This window comes from Ahaetulla prasina, chromosome 3, assembly GCF_028640845.1.
Source record: "Ahaetulla prasina isolate Xishuangbanna chromosome 3, ASM2864084v1, whole genome shotgun sequence".
Lineage (NCBI taxonomy): Eukaryota > Metazoa > Chordata > Lepidosauria > Squamata > Colubridae > Ahaetulla > Ahaetulla prasina.
In genome coordinates, this window is record NC_080541.1 from 151,534,647 (window position 1) to 151,561,084 (window position 26,438).

Below are 26,438 nucleotides of genomic sequence, written 5' to 3' on the forward strand. Positions count from 1 at the left end.
TGTCCTCAGGTGCATTGGGGAATCAATCGCAATAATACAAGAGCAAACAATAGATTCAGACTTAATGTTAACCGCTTCAATCTTGATTGCAGAAAGTATGACTTCTGTAACAGAGTTGTTAACGCTTGGAACTCACTACCTGACTCTGTGGTCTCTTCTCAAAATCCCAAAAACTTCAACCAAAAACTGTCTACTATTGACCTCACCCCATTCCTAAGAGGACTATAACGGGCGTGCATAAGAGCACAAAAGTGCCTACTGTTCCTGTCCTATTGTTCCCTTTCACTATATCAAATTAATATAGTTATTGCATACTTTTGCTTATATATATGTTTATATGATGTGTTGTTGTTTTATGTCAATGTTTGCACATACTGTTATGACAAAATAAAAAATAAATAAATAAATAAATAAATAAAAAAAAAAAATGTGTTGACCCCCTCTTTTCTGTGACAGCTCTTCAAAAATTGCAAGACTGTTATCATGTCACCCTTGTCCTTTCCTTCATTTGCTTAGACGTAAACAATTCTTGCAACTGTTCATTCTATGTTTTAGTCTCCAGCTCCCTAATCATCTCTGTTGCTCTTCTCTGCACTCTTTCTAGAATCTCAACATCTTTGTTGTGGTGTCTAAAACTAGACAAAGTATTCCAAGTGTGGTCTTACCAAAGCAGTATAAAATGGTACTAAGACTTCATATAATTTTGATATTATCCTTCTGTTGATCTTGATACTATCCCTCAGTTGATGCAAAATGCATTGGCTTTTTTGCATTTTGTTGGCTGGGATCCACTGTTCAGATCTTTCAAGATCTTTCTGTACCTTCTAAAGTGTTGTCTCCAGCTTTGTGTTGTCTGTAAATGTGATGATTCCCCCTTCTATCCCCCATCTAAATAATTTATGAAGATGTTGAAAAGTACTGGGCCTAAGACAGAATCTTGGAGCCCCCAATGCATGCTTCCCTCTATGTAGATATATTGTTGTATTGAGAACTACACATTGTGTCCTGTTGGACAGCCAGTTATGAATCCACCTGGTGGTGATTCTGTTTATCTCACATTTTTCTATCTTATCAAGAAATAGGTTGTGGTCTACTTTGTCAAATGCCTTACTGAAACCCAAGTATAATATGTCCAGAACATTTTGCTGGTCCACTAGTTTAATCACTTTGTCAAAGAATGCAATAAGGTTTTTCTGACATCTGTTTTGACAAATCCATGTTGGCTTCTAGAAAGAACTTTGCTTATTTCTAAGCGTCTGCAGATCTGTTGCCTGATTATCTTTTCCAGGATCTTCTAAGATATTGATGTCAGGCTGATTGTTCTGTAGTTTCCTGGATTCATCCCCATCTCGCTTTTGAAGATGGGAACCACACCAGCTCTTTCCCAATCCTTTGGTAATTCCCCGGTTCGCTACGATCTTTGAAATATATGGTTCAGTCACTCTGAGATCACATCTGCCAGCTCCTTCAGAATTCTGGGATGTAATCCATCTGGTCCTGGTGATTTGAACTTGTGTCGAGTGGATAGGTTTTGCCTTACCATTTTCTTGATTATTAATTAGATTTATATACCTAATCTCTTTTATGATATTGCTTTTGATAGGTCAGGCTATGTTTTTTTCCCTGTTGTATGAAATCAGATACAAAGAATGAATCAAGTAACTCTTCTCCCAACCATTTGCTTGACTTTTTTTCATGTTTTTTCACATGCTAAAAGAAACTTTTTATTACTATTTTTGAAATTTGTTGCAAGTCTTAGTTCATTCTGAGCCTTAGCTTTCCTGACTTCATCTTTGCAAATTCAAACTAGATGCTGGTATTCTGATAGAGTTATGTGTCACAACTAAAAAAATCTGAATGTCAACATTGGTCAACATTGTGTAAATACCATAGTAGTCAGATAATAACGAAGCTTTACTTATGCTTTATAAACACAATAAAATAAATTATGGAAGGAAAGGGATTCTGTGTTAAGATAAAGTGACCAGATTTCAGCGATAGCAAAGCGGGACACCATTGACCGGGGGGGGGGCTGCACATGCGTCTCGCCACCTGGCTGAAGGAGGAGGAGCGGCTGCTGCTTCTTGGCTCTTCCAGGCAGGCTCGGCTCTCCTCGGCTCTCCTCTCGGCTCTTCCAGGCAGTGGTTGATCTCGCACTCCCTTCTCCTCCACTCCCCCTTCTCCACCTCCACCTCCTCCTCCTCCTCTTGCGTTGCCGCCTCCCATTTTCAGAATGGGAGTGGGGAAAAAAATCGGGACTTTTTTGAAAGGCCACGGGACGTGGGACAAATTATTAAAAAGCGGGACTGTCCCGCCAAAAGCAGCCCTTCTGCCAAAAGGGCTGGGAAGTGGCTCAGGCTGCTAATGCAGCCTGTTATTAACACACAGCTGCCTGCAATTACAATTACTGCAGGCTCGAGTCCCACCAGGCCCAAGGTTGACTCAGCCTTCCATCCTTTATAAGGTAGGTAAAATGAGGACCCAGATTGTTGGGGGGGCAATAAGTTGACTTTGTATATAAATATACAAACAGGATGAGACTATTGCCTTACACAATGTAAGCCGCCCTGAGTCTTTGGAGAAGGGTGTGATATAAATTCAAATAAAAAAAACAAAAGCGGGATGTCTGGTCACTATATGTTAAGAATACTTGTCTGGAGTATCTGAACTAATTTGAATCCCACCCCCCAACAAAAATTGTACTACTGTATTGATATCATGTTAGTGATCAGGGTAACTAATTTCTGTAATGTAACTAATTTGCTGATCCCTTCCAAATCAAGAATCAAACCTCTCAATTACTGTACATTCCAACCTATCTTTTGCTTTTTGCAGGCATTTTTTTTTTTAAAAAAGTACCTAGATTAAAAATTAAACCAAATATTTCATCATGAAGCCTGTATTCATACATTCAGCAGTTTACATCTGGCATCTCTCTGTTTTTAAATTTTAACTTATGGTCTCAGAGGCAATTTCATTATATCTGGAATGCTGAACAATTCTTGGCAATCGCCAAGATTTTCTCAGCCTCTCCATCATAGTAACTGGAAAGACATTCGTTGGCATAAAAGGTAATAGGCAAGTTGTGTTCTACAAGTTGCAGGAATTGGCAGAGAAATTGTTCTCTGGATTTGAAGTTCAACGCAGATTCTAGATTTTCACAAGTATAACTGATACCCATATGAATATCCCCATCTGTTATCTATAACCTGGTGGTTCTTTTAGGGGGTAGAGTGATAAATTCACGTTCGTGTTTCTATGTACACATCACAGATTTCAATTTCTGCATGTTTCTGACTTTCTATTATGTATACAGCCGCTAAAATGAAAGAATTTCAGATCAATGTTACCCTGCTCTGAGGTAATTTAATTGTAAAGTTTATTTGATACTCCTAAGGAATAGTGACGTTTTATGAGTAGAATATAAAGTCATCTGAGGCAGTGCAGCTTTGACCATGACTAAACCTGGCAGCAGAATCACATTCTAGTATGGTCCCAGGAAATAAAGAATAAAATGGAATAGAATAATCTCCATCTGATTCTAAATGCCAGAATCCCAGAGCATTTTCTGTATTTCCAACTCTGAAATGTAAAGTACCGTATATACTCGAATATAAGCCGATCCGAGTATAAGCCGAGGTCCCCAATTTTACCCCAAAAAACTGGGGTAAACTGGGGACTCGAGTATAAGCCGAGGGAGGGAAATGAGGCAGCTACCGGTCAGGGAAAGCCTCCCTCAGCCGAGAAGGCTGGCGGCCCCCCCGCCCCGCCCTCCCACTGCACCGGCAGGGCTTCCCCGCGCTAATGCAAAAGCCCGCCAAGTTTGCACCATCCGGTATAATGTGAAAAAAAGAAGAAAAAAAAAAAAACTCGAGTATAAGCCGTATATACTCGAGTATAAGCCGAGGGGACGTTTTTCAGCACAAAAAATGTGCTGAAAAACTCGGCTTATACTCGAGTATATACGGTATCTTCCTGCGGATCTGGGAGAATCGTATTAGGACTGGATATGGAGGGGGCTAAGTTAGAGAAGAAAGAAAATGAAAACAGGAGGTCTTTTTGTAAACTGATGTTAATTGGAAAGGTCTGGATTTTCAGTGAGTCAGGCAATCTTCAGGCTCGGTTGCTGAGTTGAACTCAAGCCTGGCACGACATTAGAGTTAGAAACAAAAATAAAACCCTCCTCCTACAATTTTACAATGTGTTCGTTAACAGAGAGTCACCCAAAAGATATTTGCTAACTCATTTACTGATTGGATGATTAGTACTAGGTTCCCCTCATAAAAATTAACATTGACTCAAAAACAGCTGGGACTATTTAGAGTCCTGAAAAAGTGGACATTTATTAGCAATACAAATAGTGGTTACTTTTACAGTAAAGATAGCATTCATGTTACCTTACTCATGAAGCAACCTTGTTTGTACTATACTATACTATATTGTTGTATTATACCTTAGTCATAGAACCATGAAGCAACCTTGTTGTACTTCCTATTTTGGATTTAAAAAACACTTTAAAACATGGAAGTAGAAAAGCAGTATCCTGGTCAGGATTAACCTGTTACTTGTCCAATGAATACTGTAAATGTACAATTGACATAGGCAAAAAAGTACAGTGTCTTACACACAAGTAATTTACAGTACTATAAATAATCCTAAATATGGGGTATCAAAGTTAGTTTGCTGATAATAAATTAGTAAATTTAGGTCAAGATCTCAGATACTGGGCACAAAGCTATGCTTCCAGAATGCAATATTTATTTGGATGGTTCCATCAGCCTTTGTTCCTAACCACAATAATGACAAAATGTGTATTGTGACATCACGATTGCAAGCTCTGCTCTTTAACACTTGCACCACCATATTACACACGAGTATACGAAGAACAGGTTTGGCCTCACAATGTATGCCCCATTCCCCTGCCTCATGGGGACGCCTACAGTTTGTTCTGGTTTAGTTCAACAGTTGCTCCACTTTGTTTAAAGTGGATGTGAAGGCAGTAACCACATTTGCTTAATCGTATACCTAGTTCTTTAAACAAAAGTTGAGAGGACTTAGGGAAATCCCAGTGAAATGGGATTTTTAATCTTGTTGTTAGTTGCGAAGTTGTGTCCAACGCATTGCGAACCCATGGACAATGTTCCTCCAGGCCTTCCTGTCCTCTACCATCCTCTGGAGTCCATTTAAGCTCACACCTACTGCTTCAGTGACTCCATCCAGCCACCTCGTTCTCTGTCGTCCCATTCTTCTTTTGCCCTCAATCTTTCCCAGCATTAGTTTCTTCTCCAGTGAGTCCTTCCTTCTCTTTAGGTGGCCAAAATATTTGAGTTTCATCTTCAAGATCTGGCTTTCTAAAGAGCAGTCAGGGTTGATCTCCTCTAAGACTGACTGGTTTGATCACCTTGGAGTCCAAGGGACTCTCCAGCACCAGAGTTCAAAGACCTCAATTCTTTGGCGCTCAGCCTTTCTTATGGTTCAACTTTCACAGCCATACATTGCAACTGGGAAAACCATAGCCATGACTATACACACTTTTGTTGGCAGGGTGATGTCTCTGCTTTTTAGTATGCTGTCTAGATTTGCCATGGTTTCCTCCCCAGGAGCAAGTATTTTTTAACTTCTTGTCTGCAGTCCCCATTTGGGGTGATCTTGGAGCCCAGGAAAACAAAATCTGTCACTACCTCTATTTCTTCCCCATCTATTTGCCAGGAATTGATAGGGCCGGATGCCAGTGGTGAAATCTGAACCGGTTCACTACTGGTTCACTGGCTGTGCATGTGCGAACCACACACCAAATGCAAGGTGCATGCGCATGCAGTTCACACCAAAAGGAGGCATGGGGTAAGTAGAACAGCGCATGGGGTGTGTGTGTGTGATCAGCTGTGGCACATCTTTTTTTTTACTTTTAAAAGCATTTTTTAAAACCTATTCGGCCGAATACGTTGTAAAAAAATGCTTTTAAAAGTAAAAAAAAAAGGCTCCGACAATCAGGCAACTCAGATGGGATCGTCAGGGCCTTTTTTTTTACCTTTTAAAAGCATTTTTTTACAACCTATTTGGCCAAATAGGTTGTAAAAAATGCTTTTAAAAGTAAAAAAAAGGCTCTGACGATCACATGGCTCAGCTGTGATCATCAAAGCCTCTTTTTTTACCTTTTAAAACAATTTTTTAAAAGAAGTGACAAGCGGGAAAGCGGGTGACTGGGCATTGGGTGGGCATGGGCGGGGGCCCCCCACAAATTTTTGCTACCGGTTCTCCGAACCACCCGCCACTAGTGCTACTGGGTCGGCTGATCTGGTCCGAACTGGAAGCATTTCACCCCTGCCGGATGCCATGATCTTAGTTTTCTTAATGTTGAGTTTCAAGCCAACTTTTGCACTCTCCTTCTTCACCCGCATCAAGAGGCTCTTTAGTTCCTCTTCACTTTCTGCCATTAGAGTGGTATCATCTGCATATCTGAGGTTGTTGATATTTCTCCCGGCAATCTGAATTCCAACTTTTGATTCATCTAGCCCCGCCTTTTTAATGATGTGCTCTGTATATAAGTTAAATAGGCAGGGCGATAGTATACAGCCTTGCCGGACTCCTTTCCCAATTTTGAACCAATCAGTGGTTCCATGTCCAGTTTTCACTGTTGCTTCTTGACCTGCATATAGGTTTCTCAAGAGACATTTTTAATTTAAGTTAACGTAAATACTGAAAAACAAGAATTGAGGACTTAACAGGAGAAAGATCTTTCTCCTGTTAAATCCTCAAGTCTTGTTTTTCAGTATTTATCTTCTAGTCTGGTTGGGGACAAGACCTTGTAGCATGTCTAAGTGTCTAACACCTGCCAATGCACTAAAATATTTCTTTAAAAACCCAGGATGTGAATCTTGCAGGTCAATTATTTTACAAGCTTTTTTCCAGTGGTTTCTAAATTAATTTTTGAAAAGTGATATCAGAGACTTTGCTCCTATGTGTTGCTTATTGACAAGAGAAATATTTTAGCTTTACTGTGCAAGAGTCAGAAATTAATCCTTTACTGTAAACCCTTTTTTTTTACTTTTAATCTTAACAAAGAAAAGAAAACTGAGAACTATTCTGTGCTTTATGTAACTTCCTGGTTGCTGATGAAAATAAAATTGATTGTCCGCTATGCTGCTAAGTATGTTGTTGTCAGCTTTTTGGTTTATGGTGGTAAAAAAAAGAGAGAAGAATGTGTCAAAAAATCTATTCACACCAAGAAACTGATTGATAGATACTAAGAGCTGTTTAATAATGCAAGAAAATATCAATATGGCTACCCACCTATTGTTCTGAGAATGAACACACATTTCCCTTTGTTGATTGAATATCTATAGGAGTCTAAACAGTAGAAGTCTAGACTAAAATTTTCCCAAAAGTGGAAGAGAAATTGAATTAGTAAACAAAAGGGGCTCATTTGATTGGGGGGGAGAGGGGGAGGAAGGAAGGAAAGAAGGTAGAAAGAAAGGAAGGAAAAGAAGGAATCAGATGAATGAGAAAAAGCAAAAATCAGAAAGAAAATAAAAATGATTAGGTGCATTTGCTGATTCTGGGCTTTTTATTGCATGCACCTCACCATGATACTATACAAACATCTTCCAAAGGCAGAAAGAAAGGGTAAAGAATTAAACAATTAAACAAAAGAATTTAAACAATTAAATGCTGTTTGTGAGACTGCTACCTTTATAGTTGCAATAATGTTTCTACAAACCTTATTTGGCTCAAATTTTAACAGAATAAGGTATAAGAAAGGTGCAAAACAGGGGTGTCAAACTCAAGGCCCGCATGGCCCTCCCGAGTTCCATTTTTGCTGCCAAAGGGTTGCAAGGAGGCCATTGCAGCTGGGATAGGGAAGCCATTTTTGCTGTCAGAGCGCTTGGGCCATCACAGGCACCCCTGACACAAGTGACATCAAGCTGGCCATGCCCACCATGGCCACATCCACCATGGCCCCCGAGGTCAAACATAACCCTGATGTGGCCCTCAATGAAATCGAGTTTGATACCCCTGGTGCAAAAGAAACAGCCTAGAAATGTTAAAGAGTCCCACAGCCAGACTCAACTCAATTCTTTCCACAGTATTGTGCTTTGATAAATGTTTTTCTGCATGGTGGACAATACTCAGCAGTGGGAAGCAGGTAAAATCAGAGGTATTGATTAATTGCTTTGTTTATCTCTTCCTACATGTGCAGAATCAAGACAGAATCATTTGGCAATGAGTCAAAATAGATTCAGTAAAGGCAGCCTACTGACCTATCAATAAAGTGGGCAGCAGATCTGATGCGGTATATTTTTTGCCAATTTCAGGAATGAGTGGAGAGAAATAACTCAGTAATGGGAAAAGGCCCATTGTCTAGGCACGTATAGATAATAAAATGTATTGCCTTAAATTCTAAAGCAGGTTATTCTAAACTCTTACTCAAAATAAAGAAAACAGTCATCATTTTTAAAAACAACAGTAACACCAGAGTTGATTTGAGGAATTAGGAACAAGAATATATTTAGTTCAAAGACTTATTCTCACAACCCATTTTTTTAAAACACTCCAGCCTTCCCCAAATATTGAGTTTTCAGTTGTGTGGTGACTCGAATCTCCAATTTTACTGGGAATTTCATATTTCGAATACTTTTGTATGGCACCAAGATGGAAAAGGATCAGTCTATTTGGAATTAAATGTTTAAGGGTCTTTTTAAAGAATAATATAATTAGCTTTCTGATTGCCTATACCAGTGGTGGGTTTCAATTTTTTTTACTACTGGTTCTGTGGGTGTGGCTTGGTGGGCATGGCAGGGGAAGGGTACTGTAAAATCTCCATTCTCATCCCACTCCAGGGGAAGGATGCTGCAAAATCCCCATTTCCTCCAGATCAGCTGGGACTCGGGAGGCAGAGAATAGATATGGGGTGGGGCCAGTCAGAATTTTTACTACCGATTCTCCAAACTACTCAAAATTTCCGCTACTGGTTCTCCAGAACTGGTCAGAACCTGCTGAAACCCACCTCTGGCTTGTACTGAATCAATGGGTGGGAAATGTGTACTTTTTTCAGATGGGGCAGAATTATATCTCACAGCATCCCTCACACTGGGACTGCTGGGATTACTGGGACTGCTGAGAGTGTGCATGTCAGGAACATGTGGAGGATTTATCCCTTGTGCCAGGTAGTCTAAATTTTTATTTCCAGTTGCTCTAAGACTACGGTAAATTGCCTGTTAACTATCGCCCTCCATTTAACGAGGTCATATTACCTATCATGATTTATATATCTGGAATGAGTGCGGTATTTGCCAGATCTAATTTGTTTTGGCATCAGCCTGTCTTGCACCGACTGATTATGTGACGTTTGGGGTTTGGACCCGATAACGAATTCCATACACTTGAATTGCAATGCTTACCCACCCAGCCCGGTGGGTCATCAGTGCAGTCTTGTGTTCCGTGTTAATACGAGGAAGTTCTAGAGCGGGTCAAAACTGTGGCAATAAGAGGGGTACCCGGCTGAGTCCTGAGTTGGGAGATAGGGCGGTATATAAATGTGATTAAATAAATAAATAAATAAATATTAGGAGAAGGAGGGAAAGGCTACTATCTCTCTACAGCTGCTATCTCGAACTGTGTGGACAAGCGAGAGGGAACCCCCGACGGCGAGCGCCTTTGAAACGTAGTCAGCGGCGCCACCAGGTTCCGTCTCCCTGTCTTGGCTTGTCCCGCCCGGAACAGGAATAATGCCATGCAATGCAAGAATAATGCAATGCAGGAATAAATGCAACGCAATATTGAATCCGAGCCATCCGCCCCAACTTAAGCAGCGCGCTGACTTTAAAGGAAGGGAAGAAAAAGCAGTCCTCGTCCAGGGGAGGCAATCGGAAGGAGGCAAGAGGCGGGCAGGGGTTACCAAAGGAAGGCACCCCGGTTCCGCAAAGGTTAAGACGCCCCGCCCCCGGCGCCGGAGGGTCCCGCCCCCGCCCCGCCGCTGATTTAGCTGGTGGCGTTGCCTTGGCCGCCGGCTTTGGGCTGCCTGTGGTCCGGGTTAGGGACGCATCGTCGGAGAGCAGCGGGCAGATGCCAGGCATCTGAGCGCGGTGAGTGAATGAGTGAGTGGGTGACTGGCTGGCGCCTTCTGAGTCTGCCTGCCACAAACACAGAAGGGGCTGGATGGGGACAACGTCCCGGCACTGGGACATGCCTCAGCCGAATTTTTCCAACTTGCGTTTTGGGCTAAATGCGGAGGGTGTGAGATTTGAGGTGTGCGCTTTACCCTTTGGCTCCGACTTCCCCCTTTGAGCCTCTCTGGTTCTGCACTGCAAGGAGGCGAATCTGCACTGAGTTATAAAACTTGGATTATCCGTTGGCCGCGTTCGCACGACCCTCTCTAACTAGAGAGGGAGAGGGTTCAGATTTTTACCCGGTTTCTGGGTCTAGCGGGAACACCGCCTTCCTAAATTGGAGGGCAAAAGACAAGAGGAATGTCGGGGGCCTCCATCCTCAAGGTCCCTGAGCGGGGATCACGAAGGGGTTGAGGAGCAGGTGCTGTTCCTGTGAAGGTCTAGGTTGCCTTCAAAGATGTAGCCTTGTTTCTGCTCTGCCTCCTTCTTTTTCTCTCTCTCTCACTCTCTCTGGATGGCATGGCTGGGCAAATAGATATGTACCAGCCAGTGAGGGCAGAAAGTGAGTAGAGTATTGCTGGAGGAGGTAACCCCAAAATAAATAGAAGTTGCTCCCAGCAACCTTTCATTGCCTCGACTTCCCAGTGAAAAAGAAGCTGGGATTAGCCAGTGCTGCCCTAGGTTTCTTTTTCCTTCTCCTATTGGCTGTGTTTTCATATTTGGGAAAGGTTTGTTCAGAAAGCCATTTCTCCATATTGGCTGGGTTTCCAAAGGACATCAGTTTAAAATGCATGGCTTTGGCAGTTTACTGTGTCATGAAAAAGCATTCTTTGGATGAACAATTGGTCCTAAACTCATCTCTTGTATACATCAAAAGAGACTGCAGGTGAGGTGGATCCATTTTTCATCCTCAGCTCTCCGGAGCAGGGGTCCCCAACCTTGGCAACTTTAAGCCTGGTGGACTTCAACTCCCAGAATTACCAGAATTCCTCCAGGCTTAAAATTGCCAAGGTTGGGGACCCCCGCTCTAGAGTACTTTGCCCAGGTGAAAAGTTGAATGAGGTGGCTGGTTCAGTTTTCTCCTGGGGAATAATTCATACTTATATCTTGGGCAGATTAACAGTGTTGGATCTTCCAAGCTCCCCACTCAGACCCAGCACAACGAAGCAGAGGAAACAATATCTTTGGGACTCTCTAAGGTTCTTAGCTTTGGCTAAGCAGGGCTGGATGTGATTAATACTTGGATGGGATACCAGGAAATCCCAGGATTGTAAACTAGGTTGGAAAGTTTGTGGGGTGGGTAGGTGGGGAAGAATCTAGAAGAAGAAAACGGCAAATAATAGTTGTACTCTTACAACTATGTTTGACATGTTCCCCTTATGGTTTTTTTGGGTGAAATGGAAAAAAAATGAACTTATGATTTACAGTTTCAATGATTAGAAAAAATAGATAATAGAAAAAAAGGGGGAGGGTTGTAACACAGAGTACGAAGTAAGTCTGTATGTCTACTTATCATTGCTGCAAACAAAATTGGAAGTTACTTTTCATTCTTTCTTTTTGCACTTTTGACTTTTTCTTTGTTTTTTTTATTTTCTTTCTTTCATATGTATTCTTATAATAAAAATTGCACATGTACACATACATACTCATGTCCGTGAAGTCACTAGGAAATGAGCTCCCCTGGACAGAGCTGTCCTCTGTGTTTCATCTGTAACACACCTTAAGTGTGAGGGTTTGATTGTCATAGTCTGTAAATTTCAAGTAAGAATCAATCATTGGAATGTTGATGCCAGTATCATATTAGTTGCCTATTGTAGCTGTGACAGATTCAAATTCTGCCTCCCAAAGCCCAATATTTGGGTTTTTAGTTCCTAGTCAAGTGTTAATCACTTTCAGGAAAGCTTAATCCTAATTCACATTCCATTTCCCATTGAATTGCTGGTTTGCTCATTTTGTGAACTGTGTGTGCATGAATCAAATAAAACTAGAGTGGAGTAAACTCTTAACTTCATTTTATTTGCTCAGCTGTTTGGAGAATGCATTTGAAGTGTTTCTTTTTCTTTGCTGTTTATGAAAAAGCAGGGTTTTTTTTTTAAAAAAAAATTAAATTTGACTGTGCTGCTTTTTGGGGACGTGTAACAGTATATTCTTTTGTCTTGTCCCAGTCTCCTTTTGTTCCTTGGTACTTTGGTCATACACAGAATTGGGCACTCTTGAAGTTTTATGTGTGAGCACTGGTGTGTGTATGTGGGGGGTGGGGGAATGACAAAATGTGATTACTCAAAGGTGAGAACAGTATTTGAAATAATGCTTCTAGTCCTGGCAGGTAACATTGTATAACCATGAAAATGTTCCTGCCTTATATTAAAAGTGAGTTATGAGTTTCCAACAGTGATTAGATAGCTAGAAAGATGATTTATTTTAAATCGGGATTCAGCCGTAAACTTGTGAGATTTATACAGTCTGCAAATGAGCTGGAGCTTTTCATCTATTTTAGCCAGAACATAGATAAGATATAAAGGATGGATCTCCCTGCTGACAAAAGGAGTGTCACCATTCTTTTCAGAATGAGTTTTCATAGGATGAGTGTTTCAGTCAGTTATGAAAAACAGAATTAAGCAATTGTGCTAATTAACATCTGTATCCATTTGGGATTGAGACACAAGTCGATGGCTTTTTTTAAAAGGGTGCTAACTAATTCAGAATAATATGTTCTATTTACTGTTTATTGAAAGGTCGCGGTCAATAGAAGGCATAGCTTATAAGTCAGAGTCACCGAGTTGGTAGACAAATAGCTTTTAGAGGGCAAATTATGCATGAAATAGAATTGCATCACAGAGATAAAATGTTACTAAAGTGCATGGTAACAATACGTTTCCGGTTATTAAATAAGATAGCCAGGACTTCAACACAGATAGACTCAAGTGTTTAATGCTAAAATTTGAATATGTTTCTTGAGTTGTCCCTAATGTACATTCAAGTACCAGTATTTGATGAAGACTGTTTCAAAAAGGTAGTAGAACAATAATTGATTGCTTGTTCTTTCATCTCAGCAGTTCTCTTAAGGACTGTCTTAGATGCAACCTAACTATCACAGCCCCGGATGGATCTAATATGAATTTGGGAAATATTTTCATATTTGCATGTGACTTAAATTCTGACTATGTACTTTTAAAGATGAAATTAGCTCTCCACCCAAAATTTCCTTTCCCCGCTCTAACTTGTTTGCTGGAAAATGATGAAAATATTTGAAATTCTTCAAAAGGTATATAGTTTAATCTTTTTGGTGTATATGTGTAGGTATAGGTGTAGTTAGGTAGGTATTTATAAATACATTAAGATGAATTTTGGAATGATTGGAAACCCCCCAAATTGTCTTCTTGCTCCAATAGTTTGCCCTCTTGTACAGGTAATCCTCGATTGATGAACACAATTGGAACTAGAATTTCTGTTGCTAAGCATGGTAGTTGTTCAATGAACTATGCCCAATTTTAGGATTTTTTGCACTGTTAAGCGAATTACTATAGTTGTTAAGTGAATCATACATTCATGAAGTGAATCTATCTTCCCCCATTGACTTAGCTTGTTGGAATCTGCCTGGGAAGGCTGCAAATAATGAATACGTGATCATGGAATGCTATAACCATTGTAAACACATGCATACACATTTGTATGTAAATACAAGTGTCAGAATTTTGATTACGTGATCATGGGGATGCTGCAGTGGCCATAAGTGCAAGGACCAGTTGTAAGTCACTTTTTTTCAGTACTGTTGTAACTTTTAACAGTGGCTAAACAAAAGGTTGTAAACCGAGGATTACCTGTAGACTATAGTGTACTTGAGATAAAAGTGCTTAGTGAGTGAACTATTATACTGAAGAAGAGACAGTAAATGAGAATTTATCAGAATGGTTCATGCACTTATCTTCCCTTTAAGTTCTCAGAATTGAGAGATACGGGTCTTACATTATGCCATGTCCTTAGTTACATGACTTCCATCTCTCTCCTTGGAGAAGGCAGAAATTTCTCCGTTTATACACAGGGGCAGATCCTTGTGTGTCTCTTCTGCTGCCTAACTGATTCACTTTCCTTTTCAGTGTAACTAGGGATGTGTATTTTGACTCTGATATGCACCAGAGGATCCAGGATAGAGCAAATGCTGTTCCCACAAGCATCATTTAAATCACACTATTCAGAAGGAGGTGATAGATTAAGTAAATAATACATTTATTTCATTTAAAATAGGCATTTTACAGGTTAAACATTTATGTTTTTTTAAAAAAAGATTATTTAAAGATAATTCTTTAAAGATGAATATGTAGTAATATTTTGCATAGCAACATGTTATTTTTCAATGCTAGAAGATAAGACTTCTAAAATACGGATTATTTTTACTGTCCACTGCAATCAAACAATCAGACATTTATATGCATATAAAAATGGAAGTAAATTATCTATTGAAAGGGACTTATGTGTACTATCACTGAATGATTGGACTATTTTGCACCAGTGGTCAGATTTTGACTTTTTTTTCCTAGGGGAAAAATCATTCTGTGTTGAACTAGAATACTGTATACAAGTAACAAACAAAAAATGTTCTATCTTTCCATTCTGTGCCAGATATATATTCCCAAGTGCCTTTGGAGGTAAAATGAACAGTATTCTAATCATGCTATCTCTTTCAGTTTTTTTGTATTCAATACAAAGCATGAAATGAGAAAAATATACTGTTTATGGCTTGCTGGCTATTGATAGCAACTTGGGCATTTTTAACTTTGCTTTCTTTGAGTTTTGGAAGAACACCGGAAACTGTAACAAAAATATACCTTGTAGTAGGATGCAAATCGTAGATTTGCCTAGTTTGGACTCTTATTTTATTTTCAGCCCACTGTAATCAAGACATTTTAAGAACCTTGAGGGTGCCTCTTTATAGCTCTCTAAAATCAAAAATTGCTTGGATCTTCTCCGGCTCAAGAATATAAACAGTGCATGTTGACATTGTTAATTCAGCTTTGAATACTGTCCCACATATATATAAAATCAGATTCCAGCAACATAGATTTAGTAAAATCTGATTTAGTTTCTCTAAAGTGAGTCAAGAATTGTACCCAGCAAAACACGTCTATTGTTCCCATAAAATCCCAAATTCACGAGCTTTCCAATCAATACATTTTAGGGATACACAGTTGGAAAATATATATCTAGCAGCTAGTCTTTTAAGATTTCAGACATAGTATATGGACCAATATTCTTCAACATATGAAGAGAAGTGTGACTATTTTTTTAAATCCTTTCTATCTGTTGACCATGCAAAAAGCCAAAAGAAATTAAAAACTGAATGAGACTATGATACTGTGAATATGAGCCATTTTTTTTAGAAATACAGGTAGCCCTCATTTAGTGACTCCTGATTTGACAAATGTTCATGGTTACAGTGGTAATTAAAAAAGTACTTTACAATCTTCACATTTATGATTTTTACAGGCCTGTAAAACAAAGGAAAGCTTAAGTAAGATCACAAATACAATCATGGTTTCACATAGTGACCACCTCATTTAATGACTGAGTTGCTGGTCCCTAATGTGGTCTCTAAACAAGGACTACAAGTTCCTTCCAACAGATGAGAGTTGTCTGAATATTATAGGAAGATAATATTTTACTTTAGGACCGCTGAAAGTAATCTCAGTTGCTATGTTTATGGCAGTTACTTATTTCTTTGGGAGGATCCAAATATCAAATGCTATTTATCAAGTCGGAATATCTTTCTTGATCTTGCCATTTATCCTTCCTTGAGTGCAGGAAAAAAAATCTGTGTTTTACTATAACAATTAGAAAAATTAAAAAGAAAACATATTTGGAAATTCCAAGACATAATTGAATCGATCATATTGTTTTATATGCACTAACCACATGGATTTGATAGCAGTGAATCGAAACGTAATATTCCTCCGTGGTAAGGAGCGTTAGTAGAAAAATAAAGTATCATGCAAAAGGCTTTGTGATATCCTAAGAGATTATTTCCACATTGTAGACTGAATTGCCAAGTCTTCCTTTAGAGCCCTACTCTGGGAATCTCTAAATGAAAGCTTAGCCATGACCTTTTTAGTTTAGACTCCATGTATAGACTTCCTAAACCATAATTTCAGAAGATCTTAAATTACGAACGACTCTATAGCCTAAATTTGTGGTAACTAGAGATGTACTGGGTGTCTGTCTTTGACAAGTCTCAGAACGTTTAAAGTAATAACTTTAACTGGAAGAATATACTGTAGTGTAAAGTGACCTATAATATCATACAGGATTGCACAACACTTTTTTTAATGTGGCTTCTTTCTATATTTGTTTTTCATGGTTAGATCATCACTGAAAGAAAGTGCTGCCAACCGTTGATTGTTTTGTTGTGGATTTTTTTGGCTAAGATTCTTTTTGTAGCTTGATTAACAATCATTGGCAGCTGGAATTCTAACACATTTGAATATCTGGTTTAAGTATATCTTCCTTCGAATAAATATACAATAAAAGATGTTTAGTATCTATAGAGATGTGGTATAAAATTGCGTAGCGATTGGCATGTCAGTCAAGAACCCATCAGATATTGAAAATTAACTGTTCTTTGGCCATATTTTCCAATGAACTGATGATGCTTCTAGAGTTCTTCTGTTCATTTATTAAACCTTTTAAATATCTGTATTTGTATTCCTTTCAATTCCATTCCCATCTTTCCTTTCTTTGAATTTTAATATGCCCTACCTAATTTAAGTCTTCTAATATTATTAGATTAACTACATTTTTAAAGAAAATCATTAATTGTTTCTCAGATTAGTTGACGAAGTCTGGAATTATTTACATATGGTACTTCTTAGGGGGTATGAAACACAATTCAGTGCTAGTTTAAGTTCAAGTTGATATATATAGATTGGACTGTAACATGATCCATAATTATCTTAAAAGAGGTAGGTCTCTACAGGACATTCTTGTCTTTTCAAGTCCAACTGAACTCAGTTATATTATATAATGTTTTGTTGTGGTGGGTGACTTATACCAACAAAGGACATTAAAAAAAACAATGTGATGATACTAGGTTTAATATATGATTGCATAAATGCAGTGCTCACAATGCCAGAGTTTTATGTTTCTGGCAACTTTGCCAGAATGCTGGTTGCTACATTCTGTACCATTTGTGGCTTTGAAGTACTGTATCTCTGAAGGCAGTGTGATTGAGAGCACATTACAGTAGTGTAGCTATGGGTAACTGTCATCACAGCCAACTTTCAAGTAGGACCACAATAGGTGCATCAGCAGAAACTAGAAAAAGGCCCTGCCTAGTCACAACCCCAACTTGCTTATTTAGAACAAGTTTCTCCTAGAGTGCTCTATGGAAGCCTTACCACTGTCTCAAAAAAACTTTCTTCGAAAGAAAACATTTGAGTCTAAGCAATCGTTGTTTGAATTGGCTAGATCCCATGTAAGCCTCTCAAGGCCTCTGGTATAACCTTATTTCTCTGCAAGGTGACTGACACCTCCCTTATCCAGTCATTCACTTCACCCTGGCCTCTTGAAGATGGATTGAATATGGATGGATTGAATATGGATTTAGCCCACATGTGGCCGAGCTCATTCTACAAATCACCCTATGCAATTCCTCAGAATCAGAAATCCAAAGGAATCATAGGTAATCTCAGAAGACTGGTTACCTCCTTAGATATTGTCCAGTATCTAGAAAGGAGTGAATTAAGAAATGTTATCAGTCAAACCAATGGCAAACTCCTCTGTGGGTTGCAACTGGTTCACTGCCTGCGCATGCGCAGTGCATACCAAACATGTGCGTGCACGTGCATAGTGCATGCCAAATACATGCTGTGCACGCATGCACAGTGCACACCAAACACACGCTTCACACGGAAAAAGGAGGCTTAAGAAGGTAAGTAGAACAGTGAGAGGGGGAAACAGCTGTGCCACGCGATTTAGATTCCCTAGAAAGCAGGATTTCCTGCTTTATAGCGAATATAAATCACACGGCACAGCTGATTGTTGGAAATACTAGTTGGGATAAACGGCTAGCTTTTATTACTACTGGTTCACCTGAACCGGTGCAAACTGGTAGCATTTCACCCCTGGACAAGCCCCTATTTACCACAGTTGAGTATGAATTCCTGAACCTTTCTAGAACCTTCTCTTAGGGCACAGGGGTCAAACTCACCACATCACGTTGCCGTCATGTGACGTTTCATGACTTTTTCCCATTTGCAGAGCTGGAGTGGGCATCACCTGCGCATGATGCATCCAGTCCACAGGCCGTCAGTTTGACACCCCTGTCCTAGGGCATGGAGATCCACCAGCATTCTAGGAGATTCCAATACCACTCCTTTCAAGAGATCGTGAAAACATCCTGCCATAAAGCAAGATGGGCAGTACACGAGTAATATTTCTACCCTGTCATTATAGTCTATTACAGACAAGCCCAGCCTGTCAAATCAGCAGTATGGTCACACCAAAGCTTTCTTAAGAGATAATTACCATCTCCGTCCTCTTAGGATGGAGTGAAATAATTGATGGATTCATATAAGGCATAATGTACTTTGTTTCACTGATGACTTACTCCGATATCCGAATGCAGCTTTTATGGTTTGAAAACTATAGATTTTGCCTTAATACAGGTTGTGAACTTAGCTAATTGTGACTTATTCAAAAGTAATTGTTAATAGAATAGAATAGAATAGTATAATACGTTTTATTAGAATAATACTATTCTAATAAAATGTAGCATGAAGTTCAAATTCAGACACAATTTATTAATGAATCAGAAATGCTGAAATCTTAAATGCCAAATGCTTTGTAACTGCTAATTTGTTCCTTTCTTTTATTGTTTTACATATGAACTAAATTATTTCAAATGCCTACCATATATTAATGGATAAATTTACATGTTCATAAACATTAAGAAATATTACAATAAAATATAGATGATCAAAAATCATCTGAGCAGTTCATCTTCAATACTAATCAGAAATACACACCTCTTGCCAATTTTATTACATGAAAGCTTTTGTTTTCCTTTTGCTCTTGAAATATTCTTAAGTAAGCGAGTATGTTACTCTGCCAAAACACTAGGCCATTAGTTTTGCAAACCCGCACTTGGTGATAGAAATCTGGTAGCAAGTCCTTTCTCTGCAAATCAAATTACACTGCATAATGTTACATAATGTGCAGTTAATGATTTATGGTTATGTATATAAAGCAACCAGATTAATTTAACAAGAATATAATCAAAGCCTAATCACAGTGTTTGTTTTTACACTTCACATTTACAAAGTTGTTTCTCAATATTCTTCTCTCCTATAACCTCAAGCGACTGCTTTGTTTAGAATTAACCTTTTGACGGTAGTTGCTAGCTTTTCTCAATGAGGCCATTCTGAGCAAGTCACACACACTCAGCACAATCCATCCCACAGGATTGTTATTATGGGGAAAATATGGGGAGAAAGTTGGATATGTTCACCGCCTTTAGTTATTTGTGAAAATAATAAAGGCGGGATACAAACAAACAAACATTCCATCGGTATTAGATTAAACGCCAAGAATTCCCCTTCATGCTTCTTAATAGGGACAGTGTCAAGTTGGAAAAGCTAATCCGTGCTGTTTTGAAAGTTTATTGAAAATGCATATTCGTTAATCTTCAAAGTTGCTTCTGTGCAGCCCACATCACAATTTCAAAGCTTGGCTGTGTTCCCTAATGCTCATGTCTGAAACAGGGCATTGAGTAACCATGAGTGACAATGCACAAGAGACTTGTTCAGAAGGGCAATAATCACTTTTATCCCTTTTAGTCTACATTGTCTGGCAGCGAATATATCGCAACTCCAATTGTCACTCATAAACCTGATTTCATTGATGGTCTTTAAACAAGTTGGTCCCTAGATTTTCATGGCCACTGCTAATCTGGGCAGTGTTTAGAAGTGCCTTACCTTTCTCTAAATCAGGAGTCGGGTTGGCTGGGGAATTCTGGGAGTTGAAGTCTTAGAATTGCCAAGATTGGACACTCCTGCTCTAAATTTTAGTTGTTTAGTGGCTTGCCAAATAGACAGGATGATCTTTCCTTGTATCATTGTGCATCTTGGAGGGTACCTAAAACAAGGAGGGACTCATTTGTCCCAAGTGGCAAAAATAAAATAAAATAAAAAGTACTGAGTGCAAATGTTTTTTTATACTGTAGTTGGAGTTTTCCACGCTTCTTTCACATTCAAGGCAGCATTCTCCCCATCCTCGCTGCTTTTCCAAAACATGCTTTGAAACCTTTGCATTTTATTGGGATGTATTCGTGACAACGCCCCTCCGCCCCTCCGCCTCCGAGGCGAGAGGAGGACGAGTGAGAGGGGGGCGAAAATGTCGAACGCCCCTCCGCCGACCACCGCCGCCATCAAAAGCGGGCGAAGAAAACGCCGAGGCCAGCCGCTGCCCCAAAACGAGCCGGCCGAGCTGGCAAAGCATGCCGGCAGCATTTGGGCTCGTCCTGCCGGCACTTCACGGCGGCCTCCCCCCACCCACCCACCCCCACTGCTGCTTCGCACTCAATTTCGGCTTTTCGGAGAGGAGGGCGAGGGTGACAAACGCCCCCTCCGCCCCCTCCGAGGGCGAGAGGAGGACGAGTGAGAGGGGGGCGAAAATGTCGAACGCCCCCTCCGCCCCCCGCCCCCCCCCCCGGCCACCGCCCCGGCCGCCACTCAAAAGCGGCGGAAGAAAACGCCGAGGCCAGCCGCCGCCAAATCGAGCCGGCCGAGCTGGCAAAGCATGCCGGCAGCATTTGGGCTCGTCCTGCCAGCCCAGCTGCAAGGGTAGACTCGAGTATAAGCCGAGGGGGCGCTTTTCAGCACAAAAAACGTGCTGAAAAACTCGGCTTATACTCGAGTATATACGGTATTTAGAAGAAGTTTCTCCTAGAGTGCTCTATGGAAGCCTTACCACTGTCTCAAAAAAACTTTCTTCGAAACATTTGAGTCTAAGCAATCGTTGTTTGAATTGGCTAGATCCCATGTAAGCCTCTCAAGGCCTCTGGTATAACCTTATTTCTCTGCAAGGTGACTGACACCTCCTTATCCAGTCATTCACTTCACCCTGGCATCTTGGAGGGTACCTAAAACAAGGAGGGACTCATTTGTCCCAAGTGGCAAAAATAAAATAAAATAAAAAGTACTTTACAATCTTCACATTTATGATTTTTGCAGGCCTGTAAAACAAAGGAAAGCTTAAGTAAGATTACAAACACAATCATGGTTTCACATAGTGACCACCTCACTTAAGGACTGAGTTGCTGGTCCCAAATGTGGTCTCTAAACAAGGACTATAAGTTACTTCCAACAGATGAGAGTTGTCTGAATATTATAGGAAGATAATATTTTACTTTAGGACCGCTGAAAGTAATCTCAGTTGCTATGTTCATGGCAGTTACTTATTTCTTTGGGAGGATCCAAATATCAAATGCTATTTATCAAGTCGGAATATCTTTCTTGATCTTGCCATTTATCCTTCCTTGAGTGCAGGAAAAAAAATCTGTGTTTTACTATAACAATTAGAAAAATTAAAAAAAAAACATATTTGAAAATTCCAAGACATAATTGAATCGATCATATTGTTTTATATGCACTAACCACATGGATTTGATAGCAATGAATCGAAACGTAATATTCCTCCGTGGTAAGGAGCGTTAGTAGAAAAATAAAGTATCATGCAAAAGGCTTTGTGATATCCTAAGAGATTATTTCCACATTGTAGACTGAATTGCCAAGTCTTCCTTTAGAGCCCTACTCTGGGAATCTCTAAATGAAAGCTTAGCCATGACCTTTTTAGTTTAGACTCCATGTATAGACTTCCTAAACCATAATTTCAGAAGATCTTAAATTACGAAAGACTCTATAGCCTAAATTTGTGGTAACTAGAGATGTACTGGGTGTCTGTCTTTAACAAGTTTCAGAACGTTTAAAGTAATAACTTTAACTGGAAGAATATACTGTAGTTGGAGTTTTCCACGCTTCTTTCACATTCAAGGCAGCATTCTCCCCATCCTCGCTGCTTTTCCAAAACATGCTTTGAAACCTTTGCATTTTATTGGGATGTATTCGTGACAACGCCCCTCCGCCCCTCCGCCTCCGAGGCGAGAGGAGGACGAGTGAGAGGGGGCGAAAATGTCGAACGCCCCTCCGCCGACCACCGCCGCCATCAAAAGCGGGCGAAGAAAACGCCGAGGCCAGCCGCCGCCAAAACGAGCCGGCCGAGCTGGCAAAGCATGCCGGCAGCATTTGGGCTGCCCTGCCGGCACTTCACGGCGGCCTCCCCACCCACCCACCCACCCCCACTGCCGCCGCACTCAATTTCGGCTTTTCGGAGAGGAGGGCGAGGGTGACAAACGCCCCCTCCGCCCCCTCCGAGGGCGAGAGGAGGACGAGTGAGAGGGGGGCGAAAATGTCGAACGCCCCCTCCGCCCCCCCCCCCCCCCCCCGCCCCCCGCTGCCCCCCCCCACAAAAAGGGGCGGAAGAAAACGCGGGAGGCCAGCCGCCGCCCCAAAACGAGCCGGCCGAGCTGGCAAAGCATGCCGGCAGCATTTGGGCTCATCCTGCCGGCCCAGCTGTAGTAGACTCGAGTATAAGCCGAGGGGGCGCCTTTCAGCACAAAAAACGTGCTGAAAAACTCGGCTTATACTCGAGTATATACGGTATTTAGAAGAAGTTTCTCCTAGAGTGCTCTATGGAAGCCTTACCACTGTCTCAAAAAAACTTTCTTCGAAACATTTGAGTCTAAGCAATCGTTGTTTGAATTGGCTAGATCCCATGTAAGCCTCTCAAGGCCTCTGGTATAACCTTATTTCTCTGCAAGGTGACTGACACCTCCCTTATCCAGTCATTCACTTCACCCTGGCCTCTTGAAGATGGATTGAATATGGATTTAGCCCACATGTGGCCGAGCTCATTCTACAAATCACCCTATGCAATTCCTCAGAATCAGAAATCCAAAGGAATCATAGGTAATCTCAGAAGACTGGTTACCTCCTTACATATTGTCCAGTATCTAGACAGGAGTGAATTAAGAAATGTTATCAGTCAAACCAATGGCAAACTCCTCTGTGGGTTGCAACTGGTTCACTGCCTGCGTATGCGCAGTGCACACCAAACATGTGCTGTGCGTGCACGTGCATAGCGCATGCCAAATACATGCTGTGCACGCATGCACAGTGCACACCAAACACACGCTTCACACGGAAAAAGGAGGCTTAAGAAGGTAAGTAGAACAGTGAGAGGGGGAAACAGCTGTGCCACGCGATTTAGATTCACTAGAAAGCAGGATTTCCTGCTTTATAGCGAATATAAATCACACGGCACAGCTGATTGTTGGAAATACTAGTTGGGATAAACTGCTAGCTTTTATTACTACTGGTTCACCTGAACCGGTGCAAACTGGTAGCATTTCACCCCTGGACAAGCCCCTATTTACCACAGTTGAGTATGAATTCCTGAACCTTTCTAGAACCTTCTCTTAGGGCACAGGGGTCAAACTCACCACATCACGTTGCCGTCATGTGACGTTTCATGACTTTTTCCCATTTGCGGAGCTGGAGTGGGCATCACCTGCGCATGATGCATCCAGTCCACAAACCGTCAGTTTGACACCCCTGTCCTAGGGCATGGAGATCCACCAGCATTCTAGGAGATTCCAATACCACTCCTTTCAAGAGATCGTGAAAACATCCTGCCATAAAGCAAGATGGGCAGTACATGAGTAATATTTCTACCCTGTCATTATAGTCTATTACAGACAAGCCCAGCCTGTCAAATCAGCAGTATGGTCACACCAAAGCTTTCTTAAGAGATAATTACCATCTCCCTCCTCTTAGGATGAAGTGAAATAATTGATGGATTCATATAAGGCATAATGTACTTTGTTTCACTGATGACTTACTCCGATATCCGAATGCAGCTTTTATGGTTTGAAAACTATAGATTTTGCCTTAATACAGGTTGTGAACTTAGCTAATTGTGACTTATTCAAAAGTAATTGTTAATAGAATAGAATAGAATAGTATAATACGTTTTATTAGAATAATACTATTCTAATAAAATGTAGCATGAAGTTCAAATTCAGACACAATTTATTAATGAATCAGAAATGCTGAAATCTTAAATGCCAAATGCTTTGTAACTGCTAATTTGTTCCTTTCTTTTATTGTTTTACATATGAACTAAATTATTTCAAATGCCTACCATATATTAATGGATAAATTTACATGTTCATAAACATTAAGAAATATTACAATAAAATATAAATGATCAAAAATCATCTGAGCAGTTCATCTTCAATACTAATCAGAAATACACACCTCTTGCCAATTTTATTACATGAAAGCTTTTGTTTTCCTTTTGCTCTTGAAATATTCTTAAGTAAGTAGTATGTTACTCTGCCAAAACACTAGGCCATTAGTTTTGCAAACCCGCACTTGGTGATAGAAATCTGGTAGCAAGTCCTTTCTCTGCAAATCAAATTACACTGCATAATGTTACATAATGTGCAGTTAATGATTTATGGTTATGTATATAAAGCAACCAGATTAATTTAACAAGAATATAATCAAAGCCTAATCACAGTGTTTGTTTTTACACTTCACATTTACAAAGTTGTTTCTCAATATTCTTCTCTCCTATAACCTCAAGCAACTGCTTTGTTTAGAATTAACCTTTTGACGGTAGTTGCTAGCTTTTCTCAATGAGGCCATTCTGAGCAAGTCACACACACTCAGCACAATCCATCCCACAGGATTGTTATTATGGGGAAAATATGGGGAGAAAGTTGGATATGTTCACCGCCTTTAGTTATTTGTGAAAATAATAAAGGCGGGATACAAACAAACAAACATTCCATCGGTATTAGATTAAACGCCAAGAATTCCCCTTCATGCTTCTAAATAGGGACAGTGTCAAGTTGGAAAAGCTAATACACAGTAACAACAAACCTTGGTTTACACCTAAACTTAAACAGCTACGACATTCCAAAGAGGAAGCCTACAGAAAAGGTGATAAAATGCTGTACAATCAGGCCAGAAATGCACTAACAAGGGAGATAAGAGCAGCAAAAAGAAGCTACTCTGAAAAGCTAAAGAATCAGTTTTCAGCAAATGAACCAGCAAACATGTGGAAAACTCTTAAAAATATCACCGGCTATGCCAAACCTCCTTCCCAGGCTGAAGGTAATCAACAACTGGCAGATGACCTGAATGAGTTTTACTGCAGGTTTGAAAGGAAACTACAGCCACCTATCTCCACAACCCCCATCTCAGACACACCAACAACAGCCAAGCCTCCTACAACTGACCCCATTTCATTGGGTTCACAACCCCTAGTGATCACAGAAAAGGAAGTGCAGGACCTATTTCACAGACAAAAGCCAGGAAAAGCTCCAGGCCCAGACAAGATAACTCCTTCTTGCTTAAAAGTCTGTGCTGACCAATTGGCCCCATCTTCACCCATATTTTCAATAAATCACTAGAGATGTGTTATGTTCCTTCTTGCTTCAAACGCCTACCATCATCCCAGTGCCAAGAAGCCCACCATCAAGGAACTGAATGACTACAGACCAGTTGCTTTAACATCTGTAGTCATGAAAACCTTTGAAAGGCTAGTGCTTTCCTACCTGAAAACCATCACGGATCCGCTGTTAGACCCCTTGCAATTTGCATACCGAGCAAATAGATCAACAGATGATGCTGTTAATATGGCTCTGCACTACATCCTACAACATCTTGAGTCTCCAAAGACCTATGCAAGGGTCCTTTTTGTAGACTTTAGTTCAGCATTCAATACCATCATTCCAGACATTCTTCTAACTAAGCTAAACCAGCTACAGGTACCGGAACAGACTTGTAAGTGGATCACAAGCTTCCTAACAAACAGGAAGCAGCAGGTGAAGCTAAGCAAGATCACATCAAATACCTGTACAATTAGCACAGGGGCCCCCCAAGGCTGTGTGCTCTCCCCACTTCTCTTCTCTGTATACCAATGACTGCATCTCCAATGATCCATCTGTTAAGCTACTGAAGTTCGCAGATGACACAACAGTGATTGGTCTCATTCGAGACAATGACGAATCCGCATATAGACAAGAGGTCGAACGACTAGCCTTGTGGTGCAACCAAAACAATCTGGAACTGAACACACTCAAAACCGTAGAAATGGTGGTAGACTTTAGGAAACACCCTTCCATACTTCCACCTCTCACAATACTTGACAACACAGTATCAACAGTAGAAACCTTCAAATTTCTGGGTTCTATCATATCGCAAGATCTCAAAT

At 40.4% G+C, this 26,438-nt stretch overlaps 1 protein-coding gene across 1 annotated transcript in view; it reads left to right on the forward strand.

Moving 5' to 3' along the window:
- The first annotated feature begins 9,828 nt into the window (after positions 1-9,828).
- LPAR3 (lysophosphatidic acid receptor 3) overlaps positions 9,829-26,438 on the forward strand; it is a 44,250-nt gene continuing 27,640 nt past the window's right edge. The window contains exon 1 of the mRNA XM_058177981.1: positions 9,829-10,082. The gene's annotated coding sequence lies outside the window, so the exon portion shown is untranslated. The remainder of the gene's footprint in view (positions 10,083-26,438) is intronic.